At 40.7% G+C, this 13749-nt stretch overlaps 1 protein-coding gene and 1 pseudogene across 1 annotated transcript in view; both read left to right on the top strand.

The window, feature by feature from the left end:
- Positions 1–13749, top strand: part of ZNF383 (zinc finger protein 383) — a 53186-nt gene that overhangs the window by 20183 nt on the left and 19254 nt on the right. The window lies entirely within an intron of this gene.
- On the top strand, positions 208–764 carry LOC132480618 (large ribosomal subunit protein uL22-like; annotated as a pseudogene).

Here is a 13749-nt window from a genome sequence, read left to right as displayed (position 1 = left end):
TGCCGCAACTAAAGGTCTCGCATGCCACAACGAAGATCCTGTGTGCCACAGCTAAGACCTGGCCCAGCCAAAATAAATAAATAAATATTTTTAAAAAAAACCTGTGAGTGGCAGCCAAAGTTTTATTGGAAGTTTTATAACCCAGTGTGCATGCATACATTAAAATACTAGAGTTTTCCGGGAAGCAGCCTGAGATGACCTCTAAAAATGGTTCACTATTCACTTGGCCCAGAGAATGCCACAAAATCATGCAAGTCAAGAGGTTCAAATTTTGGTGTTCACTTTAAGAACACTCGTGAAACTGCCCAGGCCATTAAGGGTATGCATATCCGAAAAGTCACCAAGTATCTGAAGGATGTCACTTTAAAGAAGCAATGTGTGCTATTCCGTCATTACAAAGGTGGAGGTGGTAGGTGTGCCCAGGCCCAACACTGGGGCTGGATGCAGGGTCAGTGGCCCAAAAAGAGTGCTGAATGTTTACTGCACATGCTCAAAAATGCAGAGAGTAATGCTGAACTTAAGGGCTTAGATGTAGAGTCTCTGGTCATTGAGCACATCCAGGTGAACAAAGCCCCCCAAGATGCAGCACAGGACTTACAGAGCTCATGGTCAGATCAACCCATACATGAGCTCTCCCTGCCACATTGAGGTGATCCTTACTGAAAAAGAACAGACTGTTCCTAAACCAGAAGAGGAGGTTGCCCAGAAGAAAAAGATATGCCAGAAGAAACTGAAGAAACAAAAACTTATGGCCTGGGAATAAATGCCGCCAAAAAAAATGCAAATAAAAGTAAAAAAAGAAAAAATACTAGAGCGCTTCCCTGGTGGCACAGTGGTTGAGAGTCTGTCTGCCGATGCAGGGGACATGGGTTTGTGCCCCAGTCCGGGAAGATCCCACATGCAGTGGAGCGGCTGGGCCAGTGAGCCATGGCCGCTGAGCCTGCACGTCCAGAGCGTGTGCTCCGCAACGGGAGAGGCCACAACAGTGAGAGGCCTGCGTACAGCAAAAAAAAAAAAAAAAAAAAAAAAAAATAGAAAGATCATTAATAAATATAATCAGTATAGAACCCAGGGAGATAAAACAAGCAAAAATATATCTAAATCAGGTAGAGAAAGGCATTATTATAAAATGCAGAAATAAATGACAGAAACCAGTGAACAATCTAAAACAAAATTTATTTGACTGAAAAAAAGTAGACAAACTAGTGATTCAGGTGGGGGAGTACAGATGACGAATGAACAGCACTGTGAATGAGACATTGAAATCACTACATATTTAAATTTGAAAGGACACTATCTTTCTGGGTGATTAAAATGTTCTGGGATTAATGGTGTTGTACAACTTTGTGAATATAATAAAAACCACTGAACAGTATACTTTAAAAGGGGGGGTGAATATTTAAAAGGGGGGTGAATATTATGGTATATGAATTTTATCTTAAAAAACTTAGAAGTTAGTACTATAGACATTTTTATAATATATCTGAAAATCTGGACAAAGTGTCTGATTTTTATAAAGAAATTGGATTGACTTGATATCAGAACTGACTAGAGAAGAAGTGTAAAATCTTAATAGACTCCTTTCCAAAAGGAACATTTTAAAATTAAACCAAAAAAATGTCATGGGAATTCCCTGGTGGTCCAATGGTTAGGACTCTGCGCTTCCACTGCTGGGGGCCAGGGTTCAATCCCTGGTTGGGGAACTAAGATCCTGCAAGCCTCAAGGCGCAGCCAAAAATAAAAATAAAGTAAATTAAAAAAACAATGTCACACAGCTACACTAGAGACACCAAATTAGATATAGATGAAACTATGAAATGTTTTAGGAACTCTTCCAAGACATAGACTGAGGTAGCAAGTTACCTGTTTTTATGAATCTGTCGTAATCCTAAAGATAAAACTTACTAGGAGAACACAAAAAGATAATATGCCCAAAATCAGTTATGAAAATATGCAATGTTAAAAATTAGCAAATCAAATCTAGTAATCTACTGAAAGGAGATAAATGTTTGTCACAATCTGCATTTTGGAACAAAACATTTCTAATAAATCCTTATTCAAACTTGCTGCTCACTTTCTGAAACTTGGAAATCAAATTGATTTAGTCAGCATAGTATTCCTTAGTATTTTAACTCAGGAACCAAATAGATTTGGATAGCAAGGCGTTCTTGGAATACAACACAAGATAATTCACATGGAATTTCTAGAGTTTAAATAACTAAAGCACTGTAAATGAAAATATATTATCAAGCCTCAATATATTCTAGCTGCACCCTTCTTTTCTTATCAGTATTTGACAGAACGGGATATATTTTACAAATAAACTTGAGTTATCCTACCTGCTGCAATATCATTCACTTATACCCTTCATTCATTCATTCATTTATTTATACCCTGTCTACTTGTCACTTGAAGAGTCTTTAAAACAGCTAATGAATCCAATCATTGCCATGCATTTAGTATGAGGATGTAGTGAGAGGTGGGAAGGAGGTTGTTAAAACAGTCACAGAATTTCAGCTCTCATGTCAATTTGAATATAGAATATGAAAGGTGTTCATTCCCATGATACCAAGAAAACCTGGACAAGGTAAAAATCATACTTTCCTATGGGACTATCTAGGAGTGGTCGTAGGGAGTTCCCTGGCAGTCCAGTGGTTAGTACTCCACGCTTCCACTGCAGGAGGAACAGGTCTGATCCCTGGTCAGGGAACTAAGATCCCACATGCCGTGTGGCAAAAAAAAAAAAAAAAAAAAAAAAAAAAAAGTGGTGGAAGCAGGGAACTGAATTCCTGATAAAAATAAGCCCTTGATAGGTAAACAGATTGCTCCATGACTTTGCATTCTTGGATGCGGTGCATGGTGTGGGTATGGATATGGATGGATGAAGGTGTAGGCCTGACAGATGAAGAGACTTTGCAGAGATAAAAAAAAATTAGTAGAGCCTAAAGATACTTAGGACTTTTTGGTTGGATAAGAATCTGGAAAAAACCCAAATGCAAAAGATTTTAAAAATACTATCAACCAACTTTACCTAATTGACATTTATTTAATGGTACTCTCAATCAGCACAATACACTTGCTTTTCAATGACATAGAAAACACTAAGACTACATGTTGGGCTATAAAATAAGATTCAGGTATTGTCAAAGGAATAACATACAGATAATATTCTTTAACACCGAGCTAAATAGAATTCAATGGTTTTAACTTTAGGTGTATGATTCACCTAGAATTAATACTGTGTATGGTAGGAAGCATAGATTAAGGTTCATTTTTTTCCTCACATAAATAGTCAGTTGTTCCAGCACTTCTTGTTAAAAAAGACTTTCATCTCTTCCATTGAGTTGCTTTGGTATTTTTATCAAAAATCAGTTGACCGTATATGTACACCTTTATATTAGCAATGTACAATTGTAAAATGAAACAAAAATCAGTTTATAATAGTATCAAAAAGTATAAAATACTTAGGAATAAGTTTGATAAAAGATATGAAAGACTTTATATGGAAAACTACAAAACATTGCCAAGGAAAAAGACAAAATCTCTCTTTTTTGTGTGTGTGTGGTTATGCCACGCAGCTTGTGGGATCTTAGTTCCTGGCCAGATATTGAACCCAGCCCTGGCAGTGAAAGTGCTGAGTCCTAATCACTGGGTAGCCAGGGAATTCCCTCGATAAGATCTAAATAGATGGAGATACCATGGCTGTGGATTGGAAAACTCAATGTCTTTAATAAAATTTCCCCCAATTTATCTATAGATTCCAATGCCATCCTAGTCAAAATACCAGCTTGCTTTTTATTTTAAATTGATAGAAGTTTTCTAAAATTTGTATAGGAATCCAAAGACCTAGAACAGCCAAAATTGGTATTGCAAAAGAACAAATTGGAGGACTTGTATCTGATTTCAAGACTTGCTATAGAGCTATGATAAACCAATAAAGACTGTGGTGTTTGCAAAGGATAGACAAATAGGTCAGTGGAGTAGAATAAAAAGTTCAGAAATGGACCACAACAAACCCCAGAGTTCAACTTTTTCCTCCTAATTTTCATTAACGTTTGTGAGAAACACACTTGGGAAATGTTTACTTAACTAAAATACATGAGTAAAAAGTAAAGTTTAGGAGATTATTGTAGGTAGTATTTGGGGTTAGGAGTTTTCCAAGTCTGTAATATTAGATCCTGTAGAAAGTCTCTAGTTAGTCCTGCTCTGCAGAAGGAAATGCCTCTCACCAAAGATGTCATAAATCTTCCCTTCCTCTGTAACTTCTCCTCCAGTCATATCTTATGAGAGACTGAATTATGGTAATGTTTACAAGAATAAGTGATATACATTAAATTGCCTCATTAAAAATGTTTGAGAAAACCAGTTATTTTTAGTCTAAGGAAGAAAAATCTCCAAGAATTAAAGACTTTAAAAAGACAGAAAATGTATCTGGAATTTCAGTTCAGCACTGGCTTTGTTTCTAGTTCTGTTTTAATATTTGAATAGGTGCTGTCAGAAATAGAACTTTTCTTTTTTCTTACATGTATACACTTTTAATATATCTTTTATTATATTCCTCTACCAAAATTACAAGAGTAATATATTTAGCCACAACTAGTAAAAAATGAAAAAACATATAAATAATATCTGCACCCACCCCAATTCTTTCAGACCTATGTACAATTTCAACAAAGCTTATTTACTTTTCACACCTTTCTCCTTGCTCCTACCAACATTACACACATATCTGATTTGTCTTTGTTCAAATTTAAAAAAAAATTTTTTTTAATTTATTTATTTTTGGCCGTGTTGGGTTTTCGTGGCTGCATGCAGGCTTTCTCTAGTTGTGGCGAGCAGGGGCTACTCTTCACTGTGGTGCATGGGCTTCTCATTGCGGTGGCTTCTCTTGCTGCGGAGCATGGGCTCTAGAGCACAGACTCAGTAGTTGTGGCACACGGGCTTACTTGCTCCATGGCATGTGGGATCTTCCTGAACCAGGGATGGAACCCATGTCCCCTGCATTGGCAGGCAGGTTCTTATCCACTGCACCACCAGGGAAGCCCTCAAATTTTTTAATGGCATCAGGCTATGCACTATTTTCTCTAACTTGCTTTGCTCAAGCAAGTCTAACTTGTACATTCCCTCAGATCAATAAGTATAATCTTACTCTTTCTAAGATTACGTTGCACATTATATTCCTGATGTTGGTTATTTGTGCCTTTTCTTTTTCACTTGATTAGTCTTTGTGGTTTATTACTCTTTTGAAAGAACGACTTTTTGCTTTCTTGATACTCTCTATTGTGTGGACGTTTCCAATTTTATGTATTTTTCTATTTTGGGGTTTAATTTGCTGTAAAATTCTCATATCATTGATTTTCACCATTTCTTCTTTTCTAATATGTGTATTTACGACTACAAATTTCCCTATAAACTTTACCTTGTCCCATTAAGTTTCTTACATTTTATTTTTATTATAATTTAAATAATTTAATAAATTCAACCATAAAATTTTCTTTGATCTGTGTTCTTAAAAAACTCTTTATTTTGAAATACTTTTAGATTCACAATAAGTTGCAAATACACATATAGGGAGATACCATGTACTCTTCACTCATTTTCCCTCAAAGGTAATATTTTGCATAACTATAGTACAATATCAAAACCATGAAATTGACATGGGTAAAATCCACAAAATTTAACCAGTTTTCACCAGTTTTATACGCACTCATTTCTATGTGTGTGGTAGTAGTTCTATATAATTGTATCAAGGGTATAAGTTTCAGGTAGCCACAATATACAAAACTGTTTAATCCCCACAAGGCTACCTTATGCTACCACTTCTTATGTTTAAAAATATTTATGGAAATATTTATAAGAAAAATTAAATCTGTCTGAAATTTGCTTCAAATAATTGGGGAAGGGGTTGAGTGGGTAGGGGAATAGATAAAACAAGATTGGCAATGAGTTGATAATGGTTGAATCTGGGGGATGGCTACACAACAAACATATTAGTCTCTCTACTTTTGTGTGTTTTTAAAGTTTTGCATGACAAAAAAGTATTTTAAATGGAGGCAAAATAAAAAGACTCCCCAAACCCCCCAAAACCCCTCCAAAGAATTCATCATTAGCAGAAAACCAATAAAACAATATACTAAAGGAGTTCTTCAGCAGAAGGAACATAAGAACTTTTTTTTTTTTTTTTTTTACATTAGGTGGGCCTCTCACTGTTGTGGCCTCTCCCGTTGCGGAGCACAGGCTCCGGACGCACAGGCCCAGCGGCCATGGCTCACGGGCCCAGCCGCTCCGCGGCATGCGGGATCCTCCCAGACCAGGGCACGAACCCGCGTCCCCTGCATCAGCAGGCGGACTCTCAACCACTGTGCCACCAGGGAAGCCCCAAGAACGATTTTTTGAATGATATAATCATAATATCATTATCATACCTAAATATTAACAGTGATTCCTTTATATAATCACATGTCCAGTGAGGGTCCAAATTTTCCTGATTGGTTCCTATTTTTTCTTTTTTTAGCAGTTTGTTCAAATCAGGAAATCAGGATCCAGAGAAATTCCATACATTGCAACTGGTTGGTTTGTTTTCTAATCTTTTAAAAAAGATTTCCCCCTCCCTTTCTTTCTTCTTGCAACTCTTTATTCATGAAAACCAGGTAATTTGTTCAGGAGTTTCCCAAAGTATGAAATTTGCTGACTCTATTCCCTTGGTTTCATCTCATGCTCCTCTGTCCCTGGTATTTCTTAAAAACTGATAGAGCTAAAGCCTTAATCAGATTTTGGTTTAATGTTTTGTTGTTGTTGTTGTTTTGTTTTGGCTGTGCTGCGTGGCTTGTGGGATCTTAGTTCCCCAACCAGGAATTAAACCCAGGTCCTCGGCAGTAAAAGCATGGAGCCCTAACCACTGGACCACTGGGGAATTCCCTAGAATGCTAGAATGCATTATCGACCCCCAAATTCTTCACACTTCCCTGAATCCACCCATGTTTCCATTATCTCTTGCTGCGTAATGAATCACCCCCAAATTTGGTGGTTTAAAATAATCATCAATTATTATCTCATGGTTTTGCGGTTGACTAGAGCTTAACTAGGCAGTCCTGTCTCAGGTCCTTTCATACATTTGCAGTCAGATAGTGGCTCATATTTGCCTTCACTTTAAAGTATTTTATTTATTTATTTATTTATTTATTTATTTGGTTGCGTTGGGTCTTCGTTGCTGTGAGGGCTTTCTCTAGTTGCAGTAAGTGGGGGCTATTCTTCGTTGCAGTGTGTGGGCTTCTCAATGCAGTGGCTTCTCTTGTTGCAGAGCACGGGCTCTAGGCAAGCTCGGGCTTCAGTAGTTGTGGCATGCGGGCTCAGTAGTTGTGGCTCATGGGCTCTAGAGCGCAGGCTCAGTAGTTGTGGTGCACGGGCTTAGTTGTTCTGCAGCATGTGTGATCTTCCCGGACTGTACTTCGGCAGGCGGATTCTTAACCACTGCGCCACCAGGGAAGCCCTTGCTTTCACTTTAGATTTTTCTTGTTTTAATGTAACATGAAGTGGTCATCTGTAGAGTCAGTTCATTCTTGATACTTTGTGATTCTCAATTTGTAGAACTATTTCTACTTTATCCTTCATTTTACCTTCCCAAGCATTTTCAATAACTGTTCGCTTCTTGCCTTTACTTCTTTATACTTTGCTTCCCATTGAGTGATCACATTTTTCATCACCTAGATTTCAACATCTTTCGTTTCAAGTTTCAACTTTAGTCTTTCAATTCTTCCATGTTTCAGAACCACTTATTGATTGTGTTCATGAGCTGTACAATAATCTGTTTCATTATAACCTACAAATTGCTCTCTTTCATCCTCTGTTAACCAAATTTTCAGAAAAGGAGACCTGATGAAAATGAAGAGGTGTTTATTTGGGGTTTGTTAGGACTGCAGCCAAGGAGATACAGATTTAAGAAGCACCTAAACTGTGTTCTGCTGGGCTACAAAATGGAGGAAGCTTATAAAGGCAAAAAACCACAAGTTTACATAAATTGCTTTTCAAGAGTTAGGATTGGACCTGGCACGAAAAGCGTGCTTGTTAAGCAAGGATTGGTTGGGGCTCAAAATGATTACACAGTTTCAAAGTTACATAGCCACACAAATATAAGGATATAGCTAGCAGCTGCTAGCAGATATGGTTTTGAAAACTTGGCTGGTGGTGTCCTTGAGTTTGATATAGTTCAAAAAATTCAAGCTCTCAGTGTTGCAGGAATATGTCTGAAACAACGTCCACAATGGCCGCATGGCTCCATTTTTTTCCCCACTTTATTTATTTTTTTATTTTTATACAATTTTTAAAGGTTACTTTCCATTTACACTTATTACAAAACATTGGCTATATTCCCCATGTTGTACAATACATCCTTGAGCCTATCTTACACCCAATAGCTTATGCATCTCACTCCCCCACTCCTGTGTTTGCCCCTCCCCTCCACCGCTAACCACTAGTTTGTTCTCTATATCTGTGAATCTGCTTCTTTTTTGTTATATTCACTAGTTTGTTGTATTTTTTTAGATTCCACATGTAAATGACATCATGCAGTATTTATCTTTCTCTGTCTGACTTATTTTACTTAGCATAATTCCCTCCAAGTCCACCCATGTTGCTGCAAATGGCAAAATTTTGCTCTTTTTTTATGGCTGAGTAAAATTTCATTGTATATATACACCACATCTTCTTTATCCATTTATCTGTTAATGGACACTTAGGTTACTTCCATGTCTTGGCTATTGTACATAGTGCTGCTGCTACTGACCAGGATTCCTGGACTCTTTAATCAATAGAAATTGATAAGAGGCCAGATGAGAAATTCAGGCAAGGCTTTATTGGGGCTTGTGCTACAGCACAAGGGAGCAAGAACAAGTAACAGACGTCCTTGCCCGATCCTCGAGGAGGGGCAGCTGGTCCCTTAAATACGTGAGAGTAGGAGCCGATCAGTGGGTTGGGCCATGTTCAGGGAAGATTTGCTCCCAGCACCTCAGGGTTTTGGCCTTTTTGTATCTTATTGTTCATAATTGCCCTGACTCTGCATGTGTGCAGTTATTTTTAGTCTCTTTTGGTTTCCTTTGTATTTTGTTGCTGGAGGAGACATTTGTCCAAGTGCAAGCACTCCAGTTTAGGGTCCCAGGTCCCAGGTGCCAGCCTCTCTCACTGCTATGAACATTGGGGTGCATGTATCTTGTAAAATTAGAGGGTTTTTTTTCCAGATATATACCCAGGAGTGGGATCACATGGTAACTCTATTTTTAGTTTTTTAAGGAACCTCCGTACTGTTCTCCATAGCGGCTGCACCAATTTACATTCCCACAGACAGTGTAGGAGGATTTCCTTTTCTCTGCACCCTCTCCAGCGTTTATTACTTGTAGACTTTTTGGGGATGGCCATACTGATTGGTGTGAGGTGATACTTCATTGTAGTTTTGACTTGCATTTCTCTAATAATTAGCGATGTTGAGTACCTTTTCATATGCCTGTTGGGCATCTGTATGTTCTCCTGAATTCTGTGCTGGGTTTAACAATGAAAGCTCATGTTGAGTGCTACACATGGTATGGGAGGATTTCTGGGTAATTTTCTTAAAAGCAAGATTCCTGAGTTCATTTGCTTCACTCTGTTGCTATTCCTTCATTTTTCTTCTTTTCTCTCCTCTTCTCATTTGTAGTTGACTTGTTTCCCAAAGTTTGAGACTTTCTAGTATTCCAATCTTTACCTTTCCAGGCTCAGAATTAGAACCACTGTCACTCTCTACTTGTAACAGGGCAAAACAAGAAGCAGTAGTGGAGGGGCTTCCCTGGTGGCGCAGTGGTTGAGAGTCCGCCTGCCGATGCAGGGGACACGGGTTCGTACCCCAGTCCGGGAGGATCCCACATGCCGCGGAGCGGCTGGGCCCGTGAGCCATGGCTGCTGAGCCTGCGCGTCTGGAGCCTGTGCTCTGAAGAAGCAGTAGTGGGAACAGAACTAAGTACCACTGAGGCTATTGTAAAGATTTTTCTTTTAAAATACTTGTGTAAAGAATAAGTCCTCATTCATGAATGAAAGCTAGATTTCACCCATGGACTCCTAACTGATGCTCCAAAACATATTCACACAAAGTACATAGAGAAAGATAGAGTGCTGGGTGAGATCTAACTCAAGCAGAGTAGCAGCTTCAAAAACTGGAGGGTCCCATGAACTGGCAGTGTCTCTAGGTCACAGCCACAGCCCAGGCACATGGGCCTGGGGTCTGGCACTGGTCTCTCATGTGGAATCCCCATTCACCTGCCCTGGGCACAGCAGAGTGGCCACATCACTTCAGGGGCTCCAGAGTAGGTGCCCACCTATGTTGCCTTTTGTGACCTACCCTTGGAAGTCATATACTATCATTTCCAACCACAGGCTCAACTAGTTCAAGGAGAGGGACCATTGAATTTCTCTTCTTCTCAAAGTCATATTGAAAGAATATGTGAGATAGGGAGATCTTATTGCGACTATCTGGAAAAAAACCAATCAGTCACAACACTCTTGCCTTGAGTGCACTCTATGCGAGATATAGTTTCCCTGCCCTTTATTTTGGATTTGGCCATGTGAGTTGCTTTGGACAATGTGCACATTCTGAGCCTAGGCCTTAAGAGGTTTTGTATATTTCCACTTTCCCTCTTCATTTTTAGCCACTGCCATGAGAAATATGTGCCCTGGCTACCTTACTGTCCAGAGACAATGAGAGTTGCCCCAGTCAAATCACCTCAGCTTAACCCATCGAGGAAAAACTAACCCCTGCCAACCTGCAGATGTGTGAATGACTATAAATGCTTGTTGTTTTAAACCAACTTTCTCACATTTCTTTTTTTTAATTAATTAATTTATTGTTTGGCTGTGCTGGGTCTTAGTTGCGGTACGCGGGATCTTCATTGCCACCTGCGGGATCTTTAGTTGTAGCATGTGGGATCTTTAGTTGCAGCATGAGAGATCTTTAGTTGCAGCATGAGGGATCCAGTTCCCTGACCAGGGATGGAACCCAGGCCCCCTGCACTGGGAGTGTAGAGTCTTAACCACTGGACCACCAGGGAAGTCCCACATCTCTTTTTCATGGTGAACTTAAGGAAGTTCTTTTTGGCTTTTTTGATTGACCCCAGTTAACCAAAATACCCTAATTGTGCAGAATAATCTTTATCAATTATTATCACTTTGGACCCAATACTCAAGAGGCTAAAAAAAAAAACAGCTTCATTTTTGTCTCTCATTGTCTCTTTAAACATGCTCAGTGGAGCTAGATCTTCTTTGATCCTCTTAAAATTTAATCAGAGATCATGATTTTTCTACTTACTACAAATGGCTTCAGCTTAGTAATATAAATATGCAGTCTTCATGGCAGATTGAAAATTAAAACTTCTTCTTCTGCTTTGATCTGCTTGCAGTTTATGGCAGATCGTATTTTCCAAAAATGGTTATGACTATATTTTTGTTTCCACGTGGTCTTCCAGAACCTTGCCACTTTTCCATCAGGAAGTGGAGTCCATGTCCCCTCCTTTTGAATCTGGATGGGCTTTTAAAACTGTGAGTAAGTGGAAATGATGTTATGTGATTCTGAGGCTAGACATAAAAGGTGTTACAACTTCCATCTGGATCTTTCTTGGGACTCTTGCCTTGAGAACCTTGAGCTGCAATGTAAGATGTCTGAGGCTATCATGCTATTAAGAAGCTTAAACTAGCCTACACAGAAATACCACCTGGAGAAACCCTGAGATTACATGAAATAAGAGATGTCCAGCCAGCTCCCAGTTGCTCCTGGAACTTCACACTATTCCACGTTCAGCTATCATGAAAAATCTGAGCCAGAGCTGTCCAGATAGGCTGTTTCTGAATTCCTGACCCAGAGAAACCATGAAAGATAATAAATGGTTGCTGTTGTTTGAAACCACTAAACTTGAGAGACTGGATATACAAACACAATACCAGATCGTATACGACAACAGAACTCTGACCCACAAACTCTGCAGTAAACAGCTGGTTTCCAACCAGAAAACCAAACTACAACTTTGGCAGCAATCAGCCCAGAACAGTCAGAACTTGGTCAATACCAGCTTCCCTATTTTTTGCCTCTGCTTCCAACTCAGAACCAACCAGAGAAAGCCAAACCATCACCCCCAAACCAATCACATAAGTTGCACTGCTTGTAGTTGGCCCACCTCCAGCTTCTCTGTGCCAATGACCTCCATTCAAAATATACCTGAAGTCTTCCGTTTTTTCACTATAAAGCTTTGCCACTCCCCTGCCTGCCTTTGAGTCTCTGCCAAACACAAGTGGCCGTGGCCTGTAATACCAGTCATTTGAAACAACCTAACGATAAAGAGAAACATTAATTACATAAGTGGCACGTAGAATTTACAGAATATTATGGGAAACCCCTTAATGTTCAATATACATGTGATGTAAAAAGTAGGTTAAGAAAATACAAATATTTATGTGAAAGGATATTAGTTTAAATATAGCTATGTCTAAATACAGAAATTACTGTTTGTTTGTTTGTTTATTCATTCCTGCTTGTAGACGGTGGGAGGAGGCACCCGTGTGGTTTTGCATGTCCAGTCCTAGCCAGGTGTATGATCCCACGTGAGACTTCGAGTTCACCTGTGACGGCCTCGCCACGCCCCCATCGCGCCTTGGGGAGGGGCTTGGAGAGCGCCCCAACCTGCGCAAGGTCTTCTGGGAGATGTGGTCCCGCCGCCTGGCCGCGTCTTCTGCTTGCGCACGGGCACCACCGGCTGGGCCTTCTGGGTCCCCGGCGCGGGTAGGTCGCGCAGGTTCCGTGGAACAGCGGCTGGTGAAGGCCCCGTGGCGACCTCCATACCCAAGACCTCCGGGCCTAGAGAGGTGAGTCCCCTCGCTGGCTGAGGACAGCAGGAATAGCCAGGGGTCCCCGGGTCCTGCGAAGGGGGAACGTGAAAACCCCTTCGGAAGGTCCGGGAGTCGCGGGGTCCGAGAAGCGACGCAGGGGCGTCTTGGTTTTATTGACGTGGGGGTAGATGGCTGCGACTACCATTTACCCCCATCTACTACCAGCAAGGGGATGGCGTGTCCTTTTGTTGGTGGGCCTCCCGGCATCCTTGGGTGGGGGGTTGGAGGCAGGGGTCCTTGGATTTAGGGGACAGCCCATGACGGCCATTTTGGTTTGGGAGGCTCCGCTCGTGCATTGCAACCCCAGGTTGGTGGGGACAGGACAGTGAGGCAGGGTCCAGGGATTTGGGGGTGTCGACTGAAGAAAAAAAAAAGCACAGCCTAAAAGTTGAGAATTATGTTTTATTTGGTGAGCTTTCTGAGGACTTAAGCCCAGGACCCAGCCTCTTAGCTCTAAGGCAGGGGTCCCCAACCCCCCGGCCACCACCGGGTACTGGTCCGCAGCCTGTTAGGAACCAGGCCGCACAGCAGGAGGTGAGCAGCCGGCGAGGGAGAGAAGCTTTGTATGCCGCTCCCCATCGCTCCCCATCACTCGCATTACCGCCCGAACCATGTCCGTACCCCCACCCCCACCCCCACCCCGTGGAAAAATTGTCTTCCACGAAAGTGGTCCCTGGTGCCAAAAAGGTTGGGGACCGCTGCTCTAAGGGACTGCTCTGAAGAGGTAAGAGGGGGAGCCAGGATATATAGGAGGTTTGCAACAAAAACCAGGCAGTCGGAACATCAAAAGATTACTGTTAATTAGGAAAAACCCAGACATCTCAAGTTAATGAATTTAGCGCTTTTCTATGT

Source organism: Mesoplodon densirostris, chromosome 19 (assembly GCF_025265405.1).
Source record: "Mesoplodon densirostris isolate mMesDen1 chromosome 19, mMesDen1 primary haplotype, whole genome shotgun sequence".
Classification (NCBI taxonomy): domain Eukaryota; kingdom Metazoa; phylum Chordata; class Mammalia; order Artiodactyla; family Ziphiidae; genus Mesoplodon; species Mesoplodon densirostris.
This window is presented reverse-complemented; position numbering and strand designations above follow the sequence as displayed.